At 41.3% G+C, this 20,313-nt stretch overlaps 1 protein-coding gene across 6 annotated transcripts in view; it reads left to right on the top strand.

The window, feature by feature from the left end:
• Nucleotides 1-20,313, top strand: part of nrxn2b (neurexin 2b) — a 784,571-nt gene that overhangs the window by 468,003 nt on the left and 296,255 nt on the right. The window lies entirely within an intron of this gene.

The raw sequence follows: 20,313 nt of genomic DNA, 5'->3' as shown, positions 1-20,313 counted from the left end.
GCATTTTCACTCCTGTGTCCTCTGACTAAGACTTTCAGCTTGTTGAATTTATCCGCATAATCCTTGGCTTGTTCAATAGAGGAATGAAAAAACTAAGCCAGAGAGGGGGGGCAGTAAGGAGGGGCGAGAATAAGAGACAGGAACCGCAAAGCAGTGGGAAAGAGACAGGACATTAAAATGCATGGGTGCCCTTGCCAGTTCCGATAAAGCTCACAATACACCGGCATCAGATCTCATCAAATAGTCATCACTGCAGACAGTATACAGCAGACAGAGGATCTTACTGCTGCCTCCAAAAAGCCTGTTCATGTAGTTGCATGTGCATTTGTGAGAGGAAGTGTTTGGACCTGACCTTCCTGCAGGCAAGTCGATGTCCTTGTGTTCATTGCTGCCACCTTTGGACCATCCCTAATGGAATAAAGCTCTGCTGCTGACACTCCAAACACACCTTTCCTGCTCACTCCAATGCATATTCCCCTATGGTCAACACCAAACTACCCCACCTCATACTTGTATATATTTTACCTTTCACTTAAACCTTATGATCTTGTACTTTTCAGAAAGCCAATTTCCTCTCTCAGCTTCTGTTCTGGTATCCTTAAGGGACATAACACTGGTTATACCTCACAGGTATAGACACAAACACATTGACTGATCAAATGTGGACTCCCTTCACTGTTTTACATCAACCTTATCTGTAGGGGTGGATCATATGTGGGTCTGAGCAGTGACAGAGGATTGGTGGGTGAGCACAAAGGGAAAAAAGCTGTCAATACAAGCCCTGGGCTGAGAAAACGTCAAAGACTGACATGGCCAATAGACTGAGACACTGGATGCTCCCTTAACAGTGTAGTGCCTCAAAGATCGATCATGAATAGCCCTTGGTCAAAGTCAAAGTGCTTCATGTAACAGCTGCAACCTGCTGCAGAAGACAACCTTTGCAACTGGGGTTTAGACTGTGTATGTTCTCTGAATGTAATTGTGAAGTAATTTCTGTATACAAACTGTAATTGTGAGGTATGTTCTGCAGGTGTCAATATTAGCCTGAGGTGGCATCGATCAATCTGACATCGAGATGTATTTGATATTCTGATTACTACAAGTTGTGGACCATGCACATGTGAAGAAAATGTAAATTGTAAATTGTATATGTCTCCCGCAGCACTGTTTCTCCTTATTGAGAAATCTTTGAAAAGTGTCTGCTTCTTCTCTGTTAGTGAGGGAGGCATAAAAGTACTGTAAAAAACTTGGATGTAGTCTCAGTGAAGTGACCTTTCAGTTTTCTGTAAACCATTTTAAAACTCAACAATGGCGGTCACTATATATTCAAATTGCATCTCAACCTAACAACCTAACGTCAATCTAGCAACAGGCATAGAGCAGGGGCTGTGTTGGAAAGCTTACAAGGAAAGTAATGTGTCCCTACTATTTTAACTAATTATGAAATTTGCTATTCAGACAGAAACTGTTTTTTGTACCAGTCTGTAAGCAGGTTGATTTCTCTAAAAATGGGCATTTTAACATGGGACCTTGTGGGGATTCCTTGGCTTTTGGAGCCAGCCTCATTGGGTCCCTACAGAGACTGAAGGTTTTTGAACTTCAGCATTGGCCTCATTTTCAATGCCAGAGTTTTCTTCTTGGTACAAACCGATGCAACGGCTATGTCTGCCTTGAGCATTGTGGACACAATGTTCAAAGCCTGATGTAACTAAGTATAGCTGTGTGTAAAACCACACAATTTGACAGGCCAGCGTTGGTAATCTGACATTTTAACTTGGTAAATAAGACCAATAATTAGCCTCGCCATCTGCAACAGGTTGTTGTCCTTTCATGGTGGCACCCAAGCAGCCATAAAAGCCGTGGCCAAGTTCAACTGAGCACAAATACCAGAGCAAGAGGCAGGGGAAATAAGCGGATTGAAATGCTTCTGCTCGCTCTGCCTTTTTTTTTCCTCTCTGATGATTGATGGTGGACATTGTTCAGTGGCTTTTAGTCACAGGCCTGTAATTGCTTTTTGATATTGTTACAAATGAGAAATTACTCAGCCCCATTACCAATGCGGGAGATAAACAATGGAGAGGCTTTGGCAGAGTAGCACGATAAGACAAAGTTTACAAAGGGTGGGCACCGGCATTCACATTCCATTTATTTGAAGGGGAATACAATCCGAAGAGAAGGAGGTACATTCGAGAGCATAACGATAGTTTAATAATGAAGAGTAAAAAATTAAGGATGGATGATTTTTGCAAAAATTAAGCGGCAGGCTAAAGAAAATGCACTGACTTCATTTTTTAATTAAAGTTATGAATATCACACTATCATGATGAGCAAGGTAAGCCAGCCAAATTCAAATCAAAATAATTTATTTTAAATTAAATAATGGTCAATGGGATGTTAGTAGACCAAATTGATTTAAAGAGAATAAATGTGAGTTTGATGCATGTGGTTTTCAGCCCATCCATTCCCAGCATTAAGAGCCACAAGGAGTTATATTTATGGTCCCTGTCTCATCACATGTCAGGCCTTGTGTAAGTAATGTCCTGGAACGCCTCTTGCTGTTCCTTCATGCCCCCTAACAAGACACCTCCCGCCCTCAACAGCCATCACTGTTCTCACCCATTCGTCTCCCAACACCCAAGCCCCTCAGCCAACCGGGGGCCCGCTGCACCAACAGAGGGGAAGCGATGCTAATCAGCCATTACTTGTCCTATCCATCACTTGGTCACGGTGTGCCTTGCTGATGGCAGACAGATGAGATGGAGGTGGTGGGTGTGTATGTGCATGTCAACAGGTGCTGAGAATTTGTGATTAGAGTTTGATTAGTGGAGATGGAAATGGAATGCTCTGAGCACCAGGGACTATTACCGTTACTATGCTGAGAGTGGACACGAAACAGTTGACACCAATGACAAATCGCATATATCACCAGCACAAAGAGCATGACCCGGTGTCAAACACATCATGCACCTTTTTAAAAGCTGGTGTGACAAAGACAGCCTGTCGGTTGGTTTCTCAAGTGACTTAATGACACAGTTTGAGGCATGTCTAAAGAGTCTAGTCAATCAAGACAGGTGGAAGACAAATCACAAGTCTCCAGAGGAGAATAACTAGTTGATGGGCTTGCAGAACTGTGACTATCAATTTCTACAGAGATTTTTACAAGCTTTTCTGAATGCACAAGCTGAAGTCCATTCAGGTCTTAAAGCAGTCAAGCTGAAGAAATCAGTTTTGTGACATAGGCCATTACAGTACGAGGATGAATTTCTGTTCCACCTCTTACCCCCACCACTAGTTTTGGAGAGCCCTTGGCTTGGTGGCTGTCCTTCAGAATGAAGCTACAATGGGATTGTGCTGATTGTGTATGCAGAGCTGTAGACCTGACATTGTCTTTGGAAGCCTTGAGGTCTGACACTTCTGGACTTGAGACTTGACTTGGTATTTGCTTTGACAAGAGTTCATGATTCGGCCTGATCTCAGTTGACCCAAGACTTGACCTCGAGTGTCATGCCATGTCAAGTCGAGACTTGCAAACAGCTCTGCAGCAATGTGGAAGGACTTACAGAGAAACCATCCAAGCAGTTAAGATGGATGAACACCACAGATAAATAAACACGCAGTTTTTCTGTTTTTTTTTGTAGTTTTGAAAATGTGCATCTTTGTACAGTTTAAATCAAACTACATCTCAGTTTAAAGATATTGAAATTTGATCATGTACTGTTGAATGAGAATCAAAGTTTAGGTATTGATATAAAATATTTCCAGGGTTATCTTTTGCTCGACATTTTGAAATAGGCACTACTACATCCCCGGTATGTGTTATTTTTTTTTTTTTATAACTCCCTATAATCACAGCCCTAGAGTGTTTTGTGCCTTGCTTTGATTCATACAGCTGCAAGATGCTGAAAAACTTGTTTGCCGGTTGTAAAAAAAAAACAAACCAGCTCTCAGGGGTGGTGACGATCCCTTTAGAATACTTCCCAGCCTTAGTGACAGAGACAAGCTGGCGTGCAGTAAGTCCCTACACTCAAAACATGTTCCCTCCGTGCTGAGAGCTTCCCACATGATTCCCACCCTTGCCCTTGGACATGGAAAACAACTTCCCTAACTGACAAGAACATGTCACGTGAAATCAGTGTTTGGTGCCTAGAGGTGTTGCTTCCCACTGGGTTTTTTTTTTTCCCCTCTATTTTCTGGCTTCGCATCTTGAAGGCTAAGGTAAAGCCACTTATTGCATGCCAATTATCCCTGTCCGCGAGTAAACAACGAGACAGAGAGAAAGGCCACATGTGGGAGCACTAGCAACACAAAGCCATTTTGCATTCTCAAGACATCCATGTTTTCTGGATTATTCCCTCCTTACACCGAATACTAATGCAACCCCAAACCACACACAGCAAAGCCAAGGAGTGTGAGGATGAAATATGTAAGAAAAAGTTAATGTTTTGGGCACCTAAAAGAAGACAAGGTCACAGGGTTCTCAAGTGTAACTGATTCATGAAGATCCATTGAATACAGCCACGTCATTTATCTTAGACTGAAAAATCAATAAACAAGTCAAAGTGCTTTCACTTCTTGCTGGATATGAGCTGAATATATATATATATATATATGTGTAATCGTAGAGCTATAAGCAAACATACATCATACATAAGTAGCACGAGGCAGGACACGACTTAAAAAGGATGCTGCGGATGTTGTGCTTATCAGATAGATCCAAGATGGTGGACAACACAACAAAGATTGTAGCTATATTGACAGTTTTTAAGAGCCCATATTATGCCCTTTTTGGGGTTCGTATATTTAATCACCCCTTGATGATGTATGCACAGCTATGAATAAGAATAATGATATCATTTCAACATCAAAAGCAAATGAGTAAGAATCCCTGCTGTTTCCAGCATGATCCTGCTTGTAGCACATCAACAGTCTTCTGTTGCTCACCCACATACATACTGTGTATGCATTAAGCATTAAGGTATAGGGCATGCATGCAAAGTGAAATTAAGTAAATATAGAATGCGAGTCTCATTAATGTCAAGTGAAATTTATTCATACATTCTTTCACAAACCATTAGCAGACTTCAGGGCATGAAAAATGAGAGTAAAGGGGACCAAAGAAGAATAACCATCAAACAGTGCATTTAAGCTTGTGATATATGGAAAAGCAGAAATAGATGCTAATTGATGTTTTGTAGATTTATTAAAAGTTTGATGTATTAATTTGGATTTTTGCTTAGTTTCTTAAATTAGCCAGCTAATGTTGGAACAATATTCTTGACCAATTCGGAGCAGACGTTAATGTTGCGTCACAGCAGTTGTGGCAGAAAAGAGAGAGGACTCCCTTTGCACACAGTGTCACAGTTTATGTTCTTGCTGGTGGCTAGACTGTATACAGTGGTCCCTTAATATACAAAAACCATCTGAAAAATCTCAGTATTCATTGTCCTGGACATGACTGTGAAGTAAAAAGTTCTATGCCTTGAGTTTGTCAGCAGTGTAGATGCTTGGTTTCCCCACAGGGTATTTAAAGATGTCCGGCCACTGTAACTTTGGCCATGTGTTTAGATCATTGATACACTGAGTGGACAGTTAGTACAGGTTAGGAAACCTCTCTGCATTGCTAAGGGTTAGCTTGTCGCTGTCAGACAACTTGACTTCTACTGCCAAACAAGTTAAGATAACTGCACAAGGCGTCCAGATGGTGCATCACTTTCTAATGGGGAATTAACCGCGAGCTATCGCTAGCTAACTCTCTGACACCTGTTGGACTCCTCCCATAAAACACGTCATCCCTGTGAACAAACACAGAAATAATCGGAATACAGTTCATTCTTTAGTTTTAAATTATTTTAGAACTACTAGTAGGAATGTAATGGTTTTGTAGTAACATAATGAAATATTAATAAAGCAGATGCCAATGCTGCCTTATGGTGTTAGCATAATTTGGAGTAGTAGAGAGAACACCCATGATTCCCTGCTAGTCTTGATGTCATCTTTTGTCATTGTAGTATTGATTGGGAGCCCCCTGACGGCAAAATCCACATATTGCTTCTTTAAAACCACTGTCATAGAAAAGTTGTTTTTGCAGTGAGCTGCAAAGTAAATTGCACACGTCTTAATCTTTAGTGCTGTTGAACCCACTTTCCAGCGTGTGTTTTGCAGGCTTGTCGCTGTAATCGCATTGAATAGTAGAGATTTTCCTGTGTTTGTTTCTTCCTCTGTAATTGAGACATGCCAAACGTGCTTTTAGATCTATAGAGCGTATTTGAAGGAGCTGTCCCTGGTGCTGAAATCACTTCTCAAACCTAGCGGCTCTTGTAGATTTGAATTGAAAGGTGTTTGGAAGTGGATGCTTCGAGGTAAGGATGGCTGTGTTGTTATAATTCAGAGTGTGAGAAAGTAAAAGACAAAAATGTGAACAGCAGCAACACAAAAAGCTTCAGGAGAATCTGTAGAGAGAGGGACAAGGGGAAAGGGAGGAGGAAGTATGTGAGACGGTTGCAGAGAAGTGTGCATGTGTCAGGAAAGTGTGGTTTTCTAGTAACAGATGAGCCAGCGAGTGTGACCTCTGCCACAGAGAAGGCAGCACCCAGGGAATAGAGCAGATGGATGACTAGCTGGTGTCTCAGCACCTCTCTAGTCCACTACTGGCACACTTGGTCCATTTGTCAGCGTTAGGAGGAGGAGAAGGAGGGAGGAGGAGGAGGAGGAGGAGGAGGAGGGGCAGGTGACACTGTATTGTTTGTTGTTACTTTCTTAATACATTTTTCTCTCTGATCACAAATTGAAACCTCAAATGGGCTCATGTATGGATGACAAAGCTGCATCTTATTCTTTCCCGTATTTTAAAATGTGTCTTCATATTCTGCAACTCACAGAACTGGAAATACTTGGATTTTGAATGTATGACAAAAAAAACAAAAACATGAGGGATCATCTTAAGCCTTGTCGGGTTTAATTAGGAAGTCCGGGTCCGGGCCAAAAGAGAAATCTTAAGTCCTCTTTTTAGACACTCCAATAAAATCCCTCTGTGTGGGAAAATCCCCAAATAATGCAACTTGAGAAAACAAGGCACCCAAGATGTCCACAGTTTCTAACAGAAAAAGAGGGTTATGGTATAATCATAGCAGGCAGACCATAAACTTGAGTTGAGGTGAAAAATGGCTTCAAATCAACGTCTTTACAGTGTAACATTTCTCCTCCTAGTTCTATACAATTGGCCAATCTTGTATGTGTTGTTCTGAAGAGCCTATTATTTGTCTCGAGCGTGGTCGCCATGCTGAAAGTCACACCAGGCTTTCCCTTTCTGGGGATTTTCCACTACTTTTTTTTAACTGTTTTAATTATAGCAGTTTTAGCCGGTTCCATCATTTATTGAGTTATTACTTCCTGAAAGGGGAATTCAGTCTTAACGCTCTCTGGGTTTGTTGATCTCAGCTTGGTGTTCACATGGAGCCTCAAACGTGTTTCAAACATGTATTTTTTATTTTTTTTTAACCGAGTGAACCAATCCCTCTACAAACCATTAGCCATGCCACCACGTGAGAGAAGAGACACGGCCCTGTTGAGTCATGTTAGCATTGTCTAGAGGCATGCTAACGGAGTGGCCTTATAGTCAAACAGGAAGAGATCAATGTTTTGATCTGAAAATCTGTTCTGAAAGTCCCTTCTTATGTTTAAGCTGCCTACGCTGGAAGATGGTTGTCCTCCTCCTCTTCAAAATCAAATAAACCCTGAAATCAAAGCTCAATAAAATAGTTTGTGATCTTTTTTTCCCATACTATTTTATAGAGTTGTGAGCAGATTTGCCGCAACATTTAGCCGACTTCTTGAGTATAAGTCTTAATCTCGTTAATGTCAAGTTGAAATGCTCTTCACACTACAAACACTTAGAAAGCAGTCGGGCTCAAAATGTTGTAGTATTCGTTTGACAGCAGGAAGCATCTTGCAGGTGAAACATGAGACTTCCTGTAGGATAATAAAGGAGGCTGTTGCATCCAGAACTGACAAAAAAAAGTCCCATATTGAACAACTTTATTCCATTAACCCAACAATATTTTGAGTTTGGTCCACCCATAGAAACAAGATTGGAGGGAGTTGACACGGCATTGCAGTGAATTAAAATAAATCCACCAGGAAAGCACTTGAGCACAGCGGTCCCTGCACAGTGATGAAAAGTGACTGTAGTTGTGTCATGTTCATTTAGAGTTCAGACCTATTTGGAGCTGCAGATGAAGAGTACCTGAGTCAATATTGCTGCATGAAAGACCAGACATCGAGTCCTCCTACTGATATATATAACATGTCATACTGGAGCCCTAATTCATCTCTGCTAAATGTACCTAGGTTAATCAACACACTCTCTATGTAGGTTGTGTTTGTCTCTGTTGAAATCTTCTGTAGTCACGGCTTCTATTTTAATCAAACGGTGCAGCCAAAGCTCTGCGTTTTAGACTCACTCAACCGTATAAATACTTAAAATTCACTCCATCCACATGTCAGAATGATCTTAGGCGATATTATTCTTGAGGCAGCCATACCAGTATGACTCAGTGAAAAAAAATAAATGCTGTCTTATTCCAACTTCCACAGCAAAACAACTTCAGCAGACAAATATATGTATTTGTCTCACTCAATCCAACTGCAGCGAAAAAACACACTAGAAGAAGAATCTCAGAGATGCCAGGTATCTCTCAGGTTTCGACCACCGCAGTAGGCTGCAGGTTCACTTTGCCCGAGGCTGTGCTCTCTTCTCAGTGGGAATTTGTGTGTGTGTGTGTGTGTGTGTGTGTGTGTGTGTGTGTGTGTGTGTGTGTCTGTGTGTGTGTGTGTGTGTGTGTGTGTGTGTGTGTGTGTGTGTGTGTGTGTGTGTGTGTGTGTGTGTGTGTGTGTGTGTGTGTGTGTGTGTGTGTGTGTGTGTGTGTGTGTGTGTGTGTGTGTGTGTGTGTGTGTCAGGGAACAGTGGGATTGCTTTGTATGGGTATTCCCTTGCTAAAACAGATGGCTCAAGAGCTCATCATTTGAGAGTCTTGAAGTCCTCTGCAGAGATGTTAAGTAGTTGTGCGACAGTATTTGTTATATAATATCTGTACGTAAAAATGTGAAACATGCTGCACATACATGTGAGGGAGAATCATGATGCCTTCAGGGTAATCGGCAACACAGTGGAACAGTGCAGAGCAGCAAGCAAACCTTTAAAGTTCAGTGGAGCACAAGCTGGATACACAACTAAAAAAACAATTAAAGGAACAGATTACATCCATGTTGGTTTGGACAAAGTACTGAAGTGGTGGTTTATGGTCAGTGTAGAATAGTAGACATTGTGGTTTTCAGGATCCTTACTGATAGATTCATTCAGTCTGAGCAAAATCTAACTTCTTCAGTGGACTTGTTTATTCTCCCATTGTGAAAAATGGAAATGTTTGTTTTACTCTTAGCTTTTTAATGGATAATTCAGCGTTTGTGTTCACAAATTAAAGTGTGAATATGTTTGTCTGGTGGAAGTTTGAAGGCCTAATATCGCACACATTACCTATTCATGTGATATAAGTGTATGTTTTAGTTATTTACCTGATAAGGAGCTATGTTGTTGTGGTGCTCAACATGATTTCTCGTGCATGCGCACAATGTCTAGGCAAGATTGGGTCCAAATGGGCGCGTCCATGATAAAATGGTCCTAAATGGGGTGTATACATGCAAAAATACATGGATTATGTAGGTGGGTTAGTCCTACTTTGAGAAAATCGAGTCAGTATGATTTCAGACTGACTAACATGTATACACATGTAAACGTTTTATAGCAAATCCATTTGAGCTGGTTCTGGTTTAATGAGTTCAGTTTAAAACAAGCCCTGTTTCTAAGTGATTTGTGACTGTTGCCTCCCCTTCATGACCTTTTAACAGAGCGGGAACCTTTGATATTGTCATGTAAACCATCAGACATGGTAACATTCAGAGGTAACTTCTTAGGAGCCTATCCCCACAAGGATTATAACATCTACCAACAAGGGAATCTAGCAATAAAATAAGAACAATTAGACAAATGCAGAAGTATTTCGAGGAAAGATTAACATCAGAACAATGTATTAAATACAATTTTTGGCCTGTCCATGGCTCGTCCTCCACACTGTGACTGTGACAATGCTACAAACCCACACAACAGCACAAACCTTTTTTTTTTAACAGTTCGTGGTCTCCTATTGTCCTCATCCTGCTGACACATTTGTTCTCTCAATGCATCACACTACAAATTGGGATGTACAGTTTCCCCCCTCCTATTGTTGCATCTGTGTGGTTGCAGGATTTGTAACAATACTATCTGTTTTTTCTTGGCTTGTTCCCAGTTCAGCAGAGTATTTTTAAAACATGGTGCACGATGGCCTGTTTAAAGGAGATAATAGGAAAGAGAGACGGTGGGTAAAACATTTTGTTCCCACATTTTGGTTTATTTCCAAACTGTTTAATCTCTGTTTTCCCCCTCTCTTATTACGTGAGAGTTTATGCTAGCCTTAAGGTGCTAATGTTCTCCCTTCTTTTAATTCCAATCTATTTTTATTCATGTGTTTGTTTTCAGCAGCTCTTGAAGCAAAGGAGGTTTGACTCGCAGTGGGCACATCACCTGCATTAATGAGAGAGGGTGAGTCAGAGATTTTAAGGGTCAGTCAGGTTAAATGATATTAATCGCACACGGGAGGGACTCAGAACTACTAATATGTTTCAGGGTTCGCTTTGAGGGAGGGTTGCTGGTTGCAGTTCAGGGGGTTTGGGTGAAAGGGAAGCAACAAAATGCTGAGTCACAACAAGACAGATGGTTCACTCACTGTGCAGAAACACGCGCACCAACAAGCTCAGGCTGCTTTACTGACCCTCCAAATGAACTACAATACTGTTCCCAGCTAATTAAAAGGAGAGAGTCCACTCTGTGAGTGTGTGTGTGTGTGAACATGTTCCTGTTCTCTGAATGACTGCCTGTGTGCATGTATATTTGGTTATTCTTTGGCTCGTGTTGCAAAGTGAGAAGAATTGGCTCTCTGAAACACATGCACACAGATTCCTTCTCCACACATGAGGCCAGTGAGCGTCAGTCCCAGCACCATCTGCTGTTTGCTAATACACCAGTTAACAAGAGTCCTCGGTATCGGGGTAAGCCTGACTGCCAGCATGACTGATTACTTTTACAGCTGTTTTTGTTTGTTGCTGTTTGCACTCTCAGTGCTGACAGTACTTTGTGGAGTCATTTACTGTAAGTTGTCTTTAAGGGCCTCTTAAGTAAGTCGACATCTGAAGGACAAACCAAGCAGATGCCATCACAGGCCTGCTGTTTGAGTGAAACGCTGATCGCTGGGAGTCCAGTGACTCGTCAGGGAGAATTCTTCTTCACCTTCTTCTTCTGTTTTCCCCTCCACTTCCTCTCTATCTTCTTCTTTTCTTCTTCTTCTCTGTCCTCTTTGTCTTTGTCATCTTCTTTCTGTTTCTCGTTCTACTTTTCCTCTGCTTCCTCTCTATCTTCTTCACCTTCTCTCTCCTTCTACTACTTCTTCTTTGTCCTCTTTGTATGGTGTTTCTTCTTCTTTGTCTTTCTGGTTCTTCTTTCTTCTTAGTCTTCTTCCACTTCCTTCTTCTACTTCCTTTTTTGTTCCTCTTATTTTTCTTCTTGTTCTACTTTTTCCTCTGCTTCTTCCAGTCTCCATCTTCTGGTAATCCTTTCCCTTATTTTTTTATTTTTATTTATCAGCTTAGTTGTCAGGGTCAATACATGTAGAAATTATTAAATCTAATTAAAGCGCAACCCGTGCAATGTATGTAGGATGTCTAGCCATGGCTAATTTAAAGTCCTTGTCCCTGGTTAGGCTTCTCCATCTTCTTTCTTTCTCCTTTGTCTTTGTTGTCATCTTCTTTGTTCTTCATCCTTCTTCTTATTAGTTTTCTTCATTCTTCTTTCATCCCTTCATCTTCTTCTTACCCTACTTCCTTCTCTTCTTCTACATCTTCCTCTTTGTCATTCTTGCTATCTTCTTTTTTCTTCTCATTATCCTAACCTTCAGTCCTTCCTTCCTTCTCTTCCTTCCTTCTTCATCTTCCTCCTTTTTTGTGGGATTGTTAGATTTTGCTCTCTTTCTATTTTCATGTGTGTTCTGTGCGTCTTTGCTCATGAGGCTGTAGTCCTCGTTGCAGCGGCTGTGAGTTTGTATACGACCTCGGCCCTTTGCTGCATATCATCCCTCACTCTCTCCTCCCAACATGTCTTTCTTCAGCTGCCCTATCTAATAGAAGCAAAATGGCTGCAAAAATATCAACGCCAACAACAACAAAAACAACAACTGGTTTATCTCGCCATCATGTGAATCCTGAATCAGAAGTTGAGTCTTTTACAGCCTCACCTATCTCTTGTTTTTGTCTGCTTCCCACTTCTGTTCTCCATGTCCCTCTCTTCCCTTCCCTTGTTTTTTTTTCCTCGTCTTTCTCGTGTTTCCTCCCCCTCTGCTTGGAATCAATGGCCTCCACCATCCAAACCCTTCTTATCGACATTTTTTGTGCCCCGACAGTAACCGAACACTAGTCAGAAAAGAGTCGTCCTTCAAACTCAGCCGGAGATATAAATAGAGTTGTCAGTCTGAGACGTCACACAGCTCGTACAGTTACAGTGTCGTGTTTCTAACTTGCTTTATTATGATCGCTAAATTGCCTGTCACAGTTACTTGAGTTCTTGCAGCTTATTTAAAGATAAGCACTTTTTTTCCTTTTCCCCAGGGCTATTTGGTCTAATGGATATTGAGCTTGCTAATATTTCTCTGCTTTTACATTTTGCAGCCTCAGCTTTCTATGGTAATGAGGGAGGATCTGATAGTCTTGGGGAATTTTAGAGCCAAAAACCGCTTAACTGCAGCGACGAAGGCAAGGTCTTCTTTAGTTTAAATGTATTTAAATGAGTTTTTGTCATTCTAGTTGAGCCAACTCTTCAACATTTCCACTGTTTTCTATTGCACACACACACAGATGCACATCTATAGTCCATATTGTATCTTTTCCACAGATGTTGAAGCCTGTAAAGTCTGATGTGTGAAGGCAGGTGGAGAAAAATGTCAGGTTTTTTTCTGCTGTTTAGTCAGTAAACACACTGGGCGAGGTGACATTGACAGCGTGACTGTCGAGAACAGGAGCTCACCTGCAAAGTCCAATGACACATTGAGGAAACCCGGAGACGGGAGTGGAGGAGGAGGAGAAAAGAGAAATAATAGAGGAGACTTTAAACTGCCTCCCAACTGTAAAAAGCTCTTTGTAATCAACAAGTAAGAGCCCCTGCTGAGCACACTTCAAATGCAGAATACTGCAAGTGATTTGTCTTGGTTGCTTCTCCTTAGGCAACCTTGATTCTTTTGCAAAACTAATCCTGTAACTTCCCTAAGTTTTAGAATTCAAAATGTTAACTATGAATAGTATTTTCATTAGTTGCTGAAGGGTTAATTACAATTTTTTCACACACACAAGAGATGCAAGTGAATACATTTCAACAGGCAAATTAATGAAAGTGCGAACAATGCACAATAAAAATAATAAGAAAAATGAGGGCATGAGACTGCAGGAACAGGTATGCTGAAACAATGGTCGACTAAATAAGTTAAAAACAAATGACTGCGTAAGAACAATAAATGAACGCACCAAGGAACAAAAGCAAAATGTATTAGATATGATTTAAACTAGCATTTAATAATGGCTCCAGAGATTGCATCTCCTTGGGTGGGGCGCACTGGAGTTGTGGTGCAATGTTGAAACAGGCTGAACTCTTGGTTTTCTTATCCTTGTGACAGTTTGCATTCAGGAAACCAGCTGCAGAGGTTCTGAGAATCTGTTGAGGATTATAGAATGACAACCACTTAATGTCATACCATCCTGCACCAATGAGAGCTTGAATACCAATCCTTAAAGACTATATGAGCCTCAACCCGGCTAGCTTAAACTGGTGTGATGCGCTCCATCTTTGTTAAAACCCCTGTAAGGGAGTTTGAATCGGTTGTAGTCAGTCAATGGATTGTTTTGGAAGACCAGTGGAAAGAGGGTTACATTGGTGTTATCTACTTAAATGTTTCACTTTTTTCCGCATCATTTGGGGTTGGTAACTTCCAACATCTGCAAGACGTATAAGAGAGCTGCTTTGGTCACCTTTTCCTTGGGTATAACAGATATAAGCCTTTTTATATGAAAATTTAGAGACCCCTGACTTTGCTTGTGATTTTATAAGGAAACTGTTCGGGGGGGGCTCACTGCTTTGCCTCTCTAAATTCCCTTTTTTCTGTCTCTTTCACAGTCCCATCGGTTAAATGATTATTTTAGAGCACAGAAAATGGTTCCCAATTGATTTGGCTCTTTGCCCTCCCCCCTTGCTTTCTCTGCTATACCCTCCTCTCCGTCTCCGCGATTATGCTTTCCAGTGGCGAGCCGAGGCCGTTTATTTTGGATGGTGAAAGAATCGGAGCCTGCCAAAATGCGATTAGTCATGCCAGGTTTCCGAATGGCTGGTTACCTTAAGAAAAGTCTTGTAAAATAGGACAGAGGGCATATGTCACACTCCTTAATGAGACTCTCAATTCATCTTGCCACTTATTAGGGTCATTTCATCATCACTGAGTTCTCCTTTTCTTGTAATTGCAGTTTTTTTTTTTAATCCAATATGCGGCTTTGTTGATGAAAAAACTGAATTTTCTGTAGAAACATCAATCTGGTATTTTCATTAAGTGTCGCTGGTTAATGCTGTTTTTTATTCTGTCTAGGTATACAGTGCACTCTCTCTTAGGTGGGAAAAAAACTCTCTGCTGCTTCTACCCTGTTTGTACATTGAAAAATATCCTCCAGCAGATTACTCACATATTAGCATTTTGCTTACGATAAAGCTCTTTCAGGTGGGCACAGTAAAGCAGTGCCTGGGAACTCCATTAAGCATCCAGTGGCCTGTCACAGTCGAACAGGCTTATGGGTTTCAACCTCAGCCTTGTTCCCTTGTCACTGATATGCACACATACAAATTACAAGACCTGTGCGACACTCACAGGTGCCCACCTCAATCTCCCTCTTCCTCACGGCTTTGTTTAATGACTTCATCACTCATCTGAGAGTTCTTTCATATCATTAGGGCGGGCTCCGGCCAGCAACATGTCTGCCTGGGATTGGTTCAGGGCAGACGGTGAATCATGTAAAGGGGTCTTGGGAGAACTGGAGATCCAAAGCTCCATGATTATCCCTCTTCTCACCCAGGCTGGTTATGGAGGCTGAGCTGGCCGGACTGAAAGCCCAGATCAGTAACTCTACAAACGGGACCAGACGCCCCCGGGGCCGCTAACCCTTCTTTATTCAAGCTGGCTTACTGGCAGTTCTCAGTTTTTCGGTGGTGCAGACACATGAGGTCATGTGGGTTCTGCCTCCTTTTCTCTGTCTGACCCTTTTTTCTATCCTCGGTAATGGAATCCCCACTTTTTTTCATGTTTAATATTCGTAGTAGAAGTAGTAGTGGTATTCTTTTTATTATAAAGTTAACATTAATATTAACCAGGTTTGTGGAAAATGAACAGTGGAATGAAATATGAATACTTAATTGAATACAGAAACCTCGGACTAGATTTGAAATGCAGTCCATTACGGTTGTATTCAATAAGGCTAGGAAATGAAAGTATATTATTAACATTTTACACACAGTTTTTTTTTTGATTATAAAGTTTTTAATTGGTTTCCCTTGGCAGGAGAGCAATGCATGACAGACACTGCATCCATAGTAATAAACCCAGTATTTCGATTGGTTATTAGACAGATTGACTGTTTGTCATCAAGACCACACTAACCAAGACCAAGACATACCTGAGACAAGAGTGCTCAAGACCAAGGCAGGGCGAGACTGAGACTGCAACATCGGGAAGGTTGCGGCCATAACCAGGGGATGAAAATCATATTATCAATGAATTGAAATTATTAGTTTTTTTAGAAAGAGCCATGTTCCTTCTAATCACAGTACTGACGTGGAAAATAGCCTTTCACTGGTGGACTTTATTTAAAATCCGGAGTCCAACCAGTCTGAGGCCGAGACAAAATGTCTTCGATTGCGAGACCTTGAAAAAGTGGTCTCAAGACTTGAAGTCAATTTCAGTACTACAACAACACCGCTACACTTAACACATGACAACAAAGGCAATGTCTACCTACAGGGCAAGAGGCATGGTAACAGTATTAGTCGGCAAATAATGGCTTTGTAATGGATTATATCTAAGCCTGACAGACCTTTATAAGGTTTATCAGTCGATTCTTGACTCTTCTATGGGTCTAAATGACACGACATAAGCCCTCAACGGTCGTTCCAGATCTGGTGAATGCCACTTGAGGATATTGTTGAGAAGGTGTGTGGAGTCTGTGTTCTCAGCGCACTATAGGCATACTCCCGTGTTGTTACTGTGCCAGCTTGACACACAAAATATTTTGAAGAAGCATACATTAAAATCATACCTCCTAATCATAAACACTTAGTTATGTCCCCAGATCATAGAAATGCTTTAAATTGCATGGAAACAACCATTAAATGAGGAGTTTGAATTTAAAGTAATGTGTTCTCCAGATGCTTTCTAGAAACAGTGTGAACCAGACTTTGAGGTCTGTTTTGTCTCATATGTTGGATGTCACAGATATGATCTAATTAGTAAAAAAAAAACAGACAATGAATTCCAATGAATTGAAATGTCATGTAAGCTGCACAAACCCACTAAAACAACAGGGTGTTAAAACACCTCTGTTTCTTATTTTATGTACAAAGACTTAATTGGCAACATGCCAGCATGCATCACATCTTATTGAACAGGTGTCACAATCACTCTTCAACACCTTCTTGTAATTGTTTGATGCTTGTAGTGCTGTGGGGGGAAACGCTTTCCTCTTGAAAAACTGAGTGTAGCTTCTCTGCTGCATTCACATGAAACTTTACAACTTACACAACAACTTAACACACCCATGGGTCAAATTAAGGCAGGGTTTAAAAAAAAAAAATCATTTTCGTACAATGTCAATGTTTGATACAATCCACCGTGCACACATCTGCAAAAACCACCATGAACGTTGTAGTATACATGCCAGGCCAGTAGTTGGCAGTGTGGCTTTGTAGTGAAACAACACAGGTATCTTTACAATCTCCATCAGATGACCTTCCTTACTGTTCAAGAAATTATGAATTGAAATGTAATGACCATAGTAAGACACCCCTTGTGCATGCATTGCTCTTGTAAAATCCCCTCATAATGGAATCCATGGCTCTTTGCCTCTGGTGATCCCAGTCAGGACTTTGGGCTATAGAAGAGAAAGGGAGCGTTTCCAATAATGATCATTGAGAGTTAAGCTATCTTAAATCCCTCTCTGTCTTTCTAAGAGCTACGTGAGATACGTGTCTGAAGTTAACTGGGGCGCGAGTACAATTACTTCTCTGAGGGGATAAAGGGAATTGCTACTGTACATACTACATCCTAACGGACCCAAGCTAGCAGCGTCTACCACTTTTTACCATGACAGCTCTGATGAAAGAGGGTACTGAGTCCCAGGCATTGGTTTACTGACATCTCCAGTCTTCTTAAAGCTGCAGCTTGACACCTTGTTCACCTGAATGAAGCGGCTGCTCAAAAGCCTCCCCCATCTCCTGCCACATGCCTCATATGTATATATTTTTTTCCCCCCTGATGCCGTTTTTTAGGGTTCCCGTGTGTGCTGCAACATTTTGTCAACTACAGATATTTGGTTCATCTTTCTTGCCCCCCATCTCAGAAGAGAAGTTGAAGCCTGATATTTCCAAGCAGGAAGTTGTGTATTGTGGCACCACACCATGTAGCTGCAGGCTAGATTTATAGCCACAGAGAAAGGGGGGGGGGGGGGGGGGGGGGGGTTGGTTTCCCGAAGGCTATCACAAGCACCAACCAAACTTCTTTGGATGAGTAGAATCTCCAGGGGTTGTTGAAGTTGAATCTTGGGAGCAAATATACGGTGTACAAGTTCACATCTCACCTGTTTGCCTCGCTCATGTATGCAAACTTTCACACATGCTAATAAACACCCACCTAGCGTGTATTGGTGCAAACCGTATGCTCTGTATTCTAAGCATCTTCTAATTGCTCTGCCTCTCCTCTAAAGCCCTTCCAGCACCATGTTTGCTTTCCAGTGATTCCTGTCCCCCTACTGTGCCCCCTCCCCTTCCCCCTCTGTAGCCATTCTCAGCTAAATAATGAATTTGTTTGAAGCTAGTCTCTCCCTCGCTCTGCGCGTTAACCGCAAGCTACAGCCGTTTTTTTTAATGTGATTCTCTTTAATGTGCTCCCGCTCTCCTAAGCAATCTGTGACCCTCAGAGATAAATTGTGGAGCCATTATGTGGATTCATTATGATCATGCAAGCTGCCATGGGATGATTGTTGTACCTCGTGCATGTTTACGGTCGGATCAGGGTCATCACTTCAGATAGTTGGGACATTACGCTGATTGTGATTAAATGTTAAATATGAATAATGAGTTGTTGTGATCAGTCCCCAAACATTAATTACATCCATTACAAAAATAGAATGAGTTAAATATTACAGATAGTGTAAAGGGTTTAGCATGCATCTTATCATGCAGCATTCAAACACGGGCTACTCTGGATGTTTCCCCATTTTAATATAAAAATGTTCGATAAGTGTTTTTAAGCTTAGACCACATTTGCTTTCCTCTGTGCACGTGCTTTTCAAAATACATGCGATCCAGCGTAGACCCAGCAGACGCAGCTGTGGACACACAGTCAGTGGGTCTGTGTGAGAGGCCCAGAGGCAAACTACACAGACTCTCTGCACTCACTGAGACGCAGCAGCAAAAAATCTGTTTTTCCTGTGGAATCAAAAGGCACATGCAAGACCGGCTTGAATAGAGACGCACTGAATAGTATGTGTAGTGTTAATAAGCCCAAGTGAGCTTCTTCTAAGACCTGCTGTGATTAGCTTTATGCATTTCAAAAGGCCCTTTCAGATAACCTAATTGGTCAGTATTGACATTTTGAGCTGATGTGTTGTTCTCTTTTACAACATGAAATCAAAAAATAACAAGGCAGCAATTGAATGTGTAGTAAAACGCTGATTGTAACAAGCAGCATAGGTGTGCTGTTCCTTTTTGCTCCTGCTTTTAATCATCTCAATATCTCTGTCTTTCCCCCCAACTTTGATATTCAACAGACGAGTCAAATAATGACTTTTGAGTCGCTCCTCCTGTTTCACTTTTTGTAAGGGTTTTTGTTGTTTGTTTTCTCTGAGCCTCTCTTAGTTTTTATGTATTCTCTTTGTACTCATAGTGATTTACTTTCCAAAGAAAAAGAGAAGACAACTTTCTCCCAAATCATTTCTTCTGTAGCTGCGGGACTTAAGGAGGGCATTTCTTGCTGCTTTAAATTTGCTTGGATACTGTTCGTCTTCCAGTTTTCATTCGTCTTTTAATGATTTATTTGAAAGAGATCACTTTGCATTTGATATCCATACTCTCGTACTTGGAAGTCCATTTAGTAAATACGGCGGAAGTTTAGGCGGACAGAGGATATGAATGTGTTGAAACAAAGCAGAGATAACATGTCATCATGAGAGGAAAGTAAAGATGAATCACAGACGATTATAAGATACAGCTCTCGCCAATGTTCTGAATGAGTTACATACTGCTCCTTTAATATTTGTGCGTGCATTGACAGAATGCCAGGACAACATCGTCATGAGGGACAGGGTGGACTTTGCTGCTTATGCTCACTTTAGAGACTGAAATTAATCTGACAATTGAGGAGTGAAATACAACATTGGAAAGTTGTAGGTTTTTCCTTCACTAACTTCTAAGTCTAGGGTTAACCAGGACTATTAATAGACCACCTTTTTAAACCAGAGGCTGTATCCACTTTCTACATTTGAATCTCAGGCCTCTTCACCTTCTCTACAAAGTTTGATGTACTCTCACATTCTCTGCAGTTGCTTTTTGACACTCATTGAATCCATACACAATAATGAACCTGTAGACATGTTTGTGTGAAGATGAAGACAGACCAGAGCCCTGGATAAAGTTGCTAACAGCTAAAGGTCAGAAGGGGGAACAAGCAGAGCTGTCAGTCTGTACAAATGTCGAATGAGCCGTTCAACAGGTTTTCTTTGACACAAGGTGGGCCAATTAGTCCTGACCAGACAGCCGAGTGTTCAGGGGTTAGAGAGCAATGGGTTTGACTTCATGGCGTGGAGAAAGACGAGGACATTTCATACGCTGTAGCCAACATTTCATTGATTTTGCTGAATTTTTTGTTGCAA

The sequence above is a fragment of the Labrus bergylta genome, chromosome 22, assembly GCF_963930695.1.
Source record: "Labrus bergylta chromosome 22, fLabBer1.1, whole genome shotgun sequence".
In the NCBI taxonomy this organism is placed as follows: Eukaryota; Metazoa; Chordata; class Actinopteri; order Labriformes; family Labridae; genus Labrus; species Labrus bergylta.
The sequence above is the reverse complement of the archived record's forward strand: the minus strand, read 5'-3'. Positions and strand labels throughout refer to the sequence as shown.